Below are 8185 nucleotides of genomic sequence, written 5' to 3' on the forward strand. Positions count from 1 at the left end.
AATAAAAAACAGTTACTTTATATAATTTTTCCGAGCCGCATTACATCCACAAGCCGGCTAAAATTACATTCGTACTGGTAACAAACCGTGAATCAGTTGGTCGTAAGCTTTCGCGAAATATTGCTTCCGAATAAAAAACTCGGAGCATACTAGAGTTGAGATAATCCGACCAAATTCCCCGCGAGCGGGATATCTGCCAATAAAATTTGCATATTTCGTCATTTACTGCCGATCTGTAACCCAGAGATTAGGGAACCCTTTGAAATAGCCGAAACTAAAAAAACCAGACTACTTGATAGTCGGGGCAAATAATTGACTATCTAAACTAACTAAAATGCTCCGTGAGCACAGCAAAACGGCTGCGATTCGTGTATTAGCTTATTTTTTACGAAACTTTGTACGTGGATAGTATATGTATGTTCATGTTTATGAATTTCTCGTTAAATTGAAAAAGCGTCTTTTATTTTTTGAAAAAGAAAGTACTAGTTTAATTTCATAATTGATTCAACGTTTATTAACCAAGAGCTTTTCTACACTACGTAAACACAATTCAAAGTCCAAATTTCATTGCAAGGTTTTAATTCATATTGGCGACCAGTTAGGTAATTTCAGTGCATAATGATAATTATTTGTGGACAGATCCACTTTATTGAATATTAATTGAAATTATATTTAAAGTGATGAAAGGTCATTCGGTTGAATTCGAATTAACACTAATCAATTCACTAAACGGACCGACGTGTCAATTCGTCTGGTAATTATTACCCCGCTAATAATATTGGTAATTGCGAAGAGCTGTTAGCGAGAAGTTTTCATCGTATGACGAAAATATGACGAAAAATCGTTTCTCAACGATAAAAAACAACGCAACGTCGTCATTCTGTATTAAATCGGTACGCGTATTAAAAAAACGTAAACGTAGATACGTGTCGTCGCGTTTTTTGCCCTCCCATGTGGTTTCTTGCATCGTCAATTCTGCGCTGAATCTGAAATTCAAATCATATCTGCGTTAGTTATATCATGCAGGGCGTTATGATGTAGATTTTGACGAGGTTCAAACCCAGAATATTGTTCCTGGGACGCGTCGAGCATGCGTGTACGTTGCATAGATAGTGCAACCGGCCGTCAGTATCAATTTCTCACAGTAAACCTGAATCTAAATCACGTCACGGAAAATGTCCGTGCCTGAGCGGCACGCGTCGCTTCATGTGTAAACGTAGATTACAAACACTCGATGGGCGTGATTTATCTGAACAAATTGAAAACGATTAGTTTCGAAAGCTTCGGTCTAATCGAATTCACGCATTAAACGCGTCACTGGTTTACAGATGAAAACGCTCTTGTTGATCGAATTTTAAAAATAACCCGAGTTCTTTTCAGTCAAGTATTTTTTCACCGCCACGTTGTTGATCGTTTTCTCCAACTTCCTCTTTAGGAAGAGATTTAAAGGCATAAGTGATCAGTTTCAAAATTTATAATCATTCTCGAAAAGAACTCATAATTAAAGAAAGGTCAATTTCTTATGAAAAAAGACAATACAGCTGAGATTTATGAGATGATGGAGTCTGTTGAAATACTTGAATTATGTTTTAGACAAATTGTAGGACTCGCTCATTTTTTTCACGAAATTTGAAACGAGCTTAAAATCGTGCAGGTGTTTTCTGTAAAGGATAAATTTCCACCAAGCAACATTAAGAAACAACATTTTGAAAAAGCAACTGGTCGGAAAGAACTTTCAGCAGATGAAATATACAATTTTTTTGGCAAAAAGACTTTCATCTTTACAAATGAATCAGATATCAATCAATTTGTTGAAAATCTGATTAATCAAAGCCACACAAATGGACAAAATTTTGACTAGACCAGTTAAATGATTTTCGAGTTATTGGTAGACAAGAAAAGAAATATTACCCCCGTGGAAGTAAGTTAAAAATTGCTCATGTCAGCCATTTTCGCTCATCGTTTAAGACCAAAATTATCAAAATCCGTCCATCAGTTGTCGAGATATCGTCGGATGCGTGAAAAACTTGACGACAAACCCAAGCATCCATTTCGATTCTCTGTACCTCGAAACGTGTAGATCTATTGAAAATTCAACGTTGTATATTTCGGAATGATAAGACTTACGTCCCCTCTTCTCTGGAAACAGAGAAGTGGAAGGATGAAAAGCAAAAGGAATGAGAGACAGGACGGAAAAAGCATGAAAAGCACAACGCAAGCTTCTCCCTCATCCCGAATTGCCATCGGGTGGTGGTGTTCAGGTGCAGCACTTAGTCCAGGAGCTGCACCGCGATAATGGAACCGAGAGGCAACCGACACGCCCTACAAATGTCGGCGAGCTAAAAGCTCAAGAGGATACCGAGTGTCATCGTCAGTGTTGGTATAATTGTGTCTACGAACGTATGTGAACCGGCGTGTAAACACAGGGCGTTATTATCTATGCCTAAGCTGTGTATACAGCGAATGTACCCACGCGACATGTCGCGGGAAGAATTTACAAGCCTTTGTGTACCAGGCAGACAGAGAGAGAGAGAGAGAGAGAGAGAGAGAGAGAGAGAGAAATAGCGGCCCCATTACGCTGCATGCTAAGATGAAAGCCCATTGCGCACGTTTCTATCGTCAAGTTAACTGCAAGCTTGAGCTTTTCGTGTGTTGCACACTGCAATTGCCACCGTCGTCATTAAATTATACGTGAACCAATTAGGAATGAACGAATGAACGAGAACTTCGCGTTGGTTTCGCGTGGATTTTGACCTCTTTTCTCACGCTCTGCACCTATTTCCAGTTCTAAATACGCACCGGAACGAAAACGTGACAAAACGAATGTGAATAAAACTTTTCACTGAACCTGATATAAAAGTTACCACGAAACTGAAAAAAAAGTTCATTTTTGAAATACTGAATTTTTAAACTGCGAAACCGCGCTCTTCAATGTGCGTATTAATCCTAGGACTGTGACGTTAGATTTTTTACCCATTTCGGTGACGGGGGGGTGAAAAAAACGCCCCAATCTTGTGAATTCTCATCTCTCGCGTACATCGTATCCTTAAGGGTCCTATAGGGTCTCATTTTCTTCGTTTTTTAACAAAGAATCGCGTGGGCCAGAAAAAACTTTTTACGCGAGTTCCAAAAAATTGAATTACGGACGGTGTCCTCTAGGCGAAAACGTAAACTGTTCTCTTGCTGCAGAAAATCTGTCCAAGACGATTTGCAAGGAATTCATTTATTTTCTGAAGAGATAATAGTAGAAGAATATCATTTCTCAGTAACGTCAATAATCCAATAGTACAGTGTTTGAAGTTGAAATTCAGTATTTTTAAAAGGTTTTATAAATCACAGGGACCTTTTTATACGAGATTTCACCTAATTAGCTTTTGTCTCGCTTTCTCAAACTTTGTTTTGTCATGTTTTTGTTTAGATACATTTCTGACTTGATTGTACGTTCCATTATACAACTCCTCAATTCTCCGCATTGAATTTTGATACGTTGGGTCATGATAAATGCTATTCAGCAACATTCAGCATCATGTCGAAGCTATTGGTTCATTAGATACCTTGGGTTAAATCAATAAACAACGTAACCAGAACTCGTCATATTATTAAATTTGACTAAATGATACTGTGAGCTTGAAATTTGCATGACACGACGAATTTTTTAAGGGATTTCAGACAGTTAACTTATCGTTCGGCATGTGATGAATAAGTTATTCGTGGGAAATTTTCATTTTGTCCAGTCGAATAAAACTTTGCAGCGTCGTTAAAATACACGGTTAATTGTTGCATGTTATTTTCGATTTATTATTTAATGTATGTATGTACAATAAAATACATACATTAACTTTCCGACTAACTTGTTTTCAATAACATTTTTTTTCGATATCGTACGTCAGCCAGAAGAAACAAAGTGTCATTTAACGTTTCGGCCCTTTTCGGAGAACTCTCCTTAGAACTATAATATTTTTTATTTACAATGAAATTAAATTTTTCAAATTATGATACAAACAGCGATGAATAACTAGAAAATCAATCGAACTGTACTTACAATAGACACTCACAAAACCAAAAATGCAAAAATACGGCTTTCGAGACCAAATCATATCCAGGATTAAAAAAAGCCAGGACGTTAACTACAACCAACAAGAGTTCACAAATTTGCTATTGCGATTTAGTAAAATCCGTGCAATTTCTTTATTTCTGCGTCAAATGAAACTGTTTTGGAATGTTTTTGTTCAGAATTGTGTACAGAATGGGACTGTTAAACCCTTTTTCGCGTTTGAGATACGTGGATCTCGATATTTGAAGATATGTAACTCAACGTCGAAATCGACCGGGCACCCCCTTAAGTATCATGTCTAAGGTACTAATCTTCTAGTATTCAAAGCAGCCTTTTCTAACCGTTACCAGACTGCTACGTGACAGTAGAGAAAAAAGAGGGAGCAGGAACGAAACAAATTAACAAAAAGTATACTTCTATGTGTAGACTAAACATGGCGTCAAGTTTGTAACATAGATAGACAACTATAGTTAGCCATAGGTAGTACCATGAGATAGACGCTAACCGCTAGGCAACAGTCCCATCTATAATATATATATATACCTAGACTATTGTAAAATACACTCACATGAATAAACGTTTTGTTATTACTTAAAATATATTCTTGATTATCGTAAAACTACCAAACTACGTTACAAAGTTCATCACCATCGTGGCGCCGCGAATCTAACTATCGACTCTATTATCGACGTTGATAAGTTAGATCCTGTATCGTGAGAAGAGTTACCTACTGAGCTTGTTGAAAATATAACTGTGGAACGCATCACATTTCTTTTGGTTGACCGACGAGACCGAAAAAAACATTACTATATGTTAAGAAGGCCTTTCATATAACTTGTTTTCAGTCCGAAACAAAATGTGAGTTCAATTCTATACGAATTATGCGACAATGACTGGCAATGCAGCTGACGTGAGAGAATGGTGGGTTGATTGTCACGGAAGTCGTATAGAAGTCCCATTTCGTTTCGGGCCGAAAACAAGTTAGCCGGAAAGTTAAGGCATTTATGCATTTTGCTCTAGCCCATACCACTTTGAAAAGTGGAAAAACAAATATGTGCTATTATTTTTACCGAAGAAAATAAACAATTAAACCGCCCACTCTGGTTTAAAACCCTCCACCTAAACAAAACGAAACATCGTTAAATCGACGGTGCGAGTTGAATCGTTGATACAAACACGTCCAAAATTCAATTTACGTCAGTTGTTACAGTTTACAAACATTTCAAAACAGCCTCCGAAAAGTATTTCTGGTACTAATTATCGTGATGCGACGTCAAACTGACGATGATCGATGAATTTTCACTCATTTAGAAAAAGACCAACTTCCGTGCAACCAAGATATAGTTAAATATTGTTAATTTGACATTTATTATAATGAGTTGAAAAGTATTTCACCTCTAGCATGAAATCAATTTGTTAAAAACAGCTACATATTGTCGTTAGTAATTCTCTCAGTTCCAAACGATAATAGGTAGGGAGAATAAAACATGAAACGTGCACGTGTGCAACAACACCTTCACATACAAAACTTCCGGGGACACATTAAAGGCCGGGTATACATCAACCTTACACGCGAGGAAACGTATCTAGAATGGCAAACTAGGTGCCGTAATAAATCATGACACGTCACCGGGTTTAACCATTACAAAATGAGCCGGTGTGAACGAAAATTTCACAAGGGACATGATATATTTTCTTGAAAAATGATGCTAAGATTTCATTGCTTCAGAATCATTGATTAGACTTGATAGTAAATTCCTGGAATATAATTTTCGGTGAATAATTTAATTTGGCTACTTCTAATTTTTCTCGTGGATTTTTTGTGTGATGTTGAATTATAAAATCAAACGAAACATAGCAACCATAAAAAACAGAAGGAACAATCTTAGAAACAGGTGATAACCTATCCTGAACTTCAACGTAGCAAGATTACATAAAAAATTGTAAATCTTATGATTAATTACTAAAACGTCACGAACGACTAGCAATCTTGAAATCAGGAAATAACGAATGTTTTGAAAGTTTCGTGCCAAATCTGATCCATTTAAACACACGCCTTTTCGTTAGCAATGATTCAGGTAAATTTACTTCTGAAAAAAATCACGGAAGCAAAACTGACGAAGCAGATCATGTGGCGAATTGTATGAAGATTCGTTGTGGGAAATATCGAAACTTGAGTGAAAATTTGCAAAATGTCAAGGTTAATCATCACCGAACACTTGGTCTTCCAAATTCGACACACAAAAATGGTTCACAGTAATTGTTGTAACATTAGGGAAAAAAAATATTAAAGGGACCAGAAAAGTTTGAAATATAAAAAATTAGCACGGGTTTTATTTTATTTAACCAAGATGACGTCTGAAATCAAATGTTTCTTTCGAGGGAATTCATTACAACATTGTGAAATAAGAGTATCTGTCAAAAGTTATTCCAGAGTCGATAATAGTGAACTTTAAATATTCGCGTCGTAACGAAACAAGGCAAACTACGTAAAATCCAATTTAATTTGCAAGATTCCAAGCTCAGAAAGAAGAAGAATTGTGGACATTTTTAGTGGTATTTCTTTCTTCAAGATCTTTTTTACATTCATTACTCGCGAAAAATTAAATATCGTAACAAACTTAATAAAAATGCGTCAGTACGACAAAACCTTTTCAAAAATTCGAATATTGATATAAAACTCCAAGAAAGCTTTATTGCATACTCGTTATATATCTTCAATATCTTCAAAGATTTTCAAGATGTGCAAAACCGGATTACACATCATTTTTCGCATTACGTCGAATCTCCAATTAGCAGTATTCAACACGAAAGAACGTTTGATTAATCTTCTTATTTCACACTGTTATAACAAATACTTTAATGGAAAAGAACGTTTTCCACTGAACCGTGTGAAAAGTTTTTTGAGGGTAATGTAACTATCTATTCAGTTATACACTAACGATTATTTTGTGATAAACTGCCAAGAAACTAGAACAGGTATATTCTTTCACATGTTATTTAAATGGGAAAAAGTCACATGGTGTTAGACACCTCTCATTAGACTCGACCTAAAAATCTTATACGTTACGAGGAGTTTTTGCACACATGTGGCCACGAATTCTAAAACGGTTAATTTTTTGGACAAATCGGTTGAGTTGGTAATGCAGATTCTGCCCGTAGCAGTTGACCAGCGGTGGTACGGCAGGCTGAATCTGCATTACCAACGTAACCGGCTTGCACAAAAAAATAGCCATCTCAAAATTTGTGACGGCATATATACGGCAAAAACTTGAGTTGATACTCTTTTCCCGAAAAATTTAAAAAACATTTTTCCAATTTGAAAAAGATTAGTCCGGATGATTATATAATTGAAGGCGCGATGCGATCTCAAGTATAACCGCGCGTATCTTACAACTCTGGAGACACAAGAAACATCTACTCTGGGTATATTACACCCAGGCCCGCATTAAAGGAGTACGATACATAAGGCTGTTCTAAAAAAAAAAGCCGAATGTCGATCCTGCAAGATGGTCTAATAGGTTAGAATGAAAAAATGTTGACAGAAAATTAAATCGACTGAGGTTAAGAAAAACGTTTTTATTATAATATTTCTCTTATGTAATTAAGTGTGTATAAAATAGTATTGTCTAGGGAAATAGATTTTGTATTACGATATTGAGTAGTTGTTTTTCATATTTTTTTCGCGCCATAACGGCTGGCTAAATCATCGATTATATTTTAAAAATCTAAATCACGAAGCGATTTCACTCTCTATGCTCAACATAGACAAAGCATTTAGATTTTCTTGTGATCCTAGGGAAGAACTTGGCGGTTTCACGATATTTTATACACGTGTGCACAAAGTTCTCTAACTTTGTGGTAGAAATTTTTCGAAATTGGATTGCAGCGAGACGTTAATGTTCATTCTATCCTTGATTGGTAGAGATTAAGAGTTCACGTGCCCAAATTTTTTAAAATCTATACACTATTTTGAAAATTGAAAGGTCGAAAATTTCGAGGGCCTTACGGTTAATCCGGGCCTAATTACGCCGGTTTCATGCGGAGAGATTCTCGTTCGTACCGTACGTATATGTACAGATAGGGCAAAGTAGAAACGTCCCTGCGACACGGAGTTTGACGACGACCGCA

Source organism: Neodiprion fabricii, chromosome 5, assembly GCF_021155785.1.
Source record: "Neodiprion fabricii isolate iyNeoFabr1 chromosome 5, iyNeoFabr1.1, whole genome shotgun sequence".
In the NCBI taxonomy this organism is placed as follows: Eukaryota; Metazoa; Arthropoda; class Insecta; order Hymenoptera; family Diprionidae; genus Neodiprion; species Neodiprion fabricii.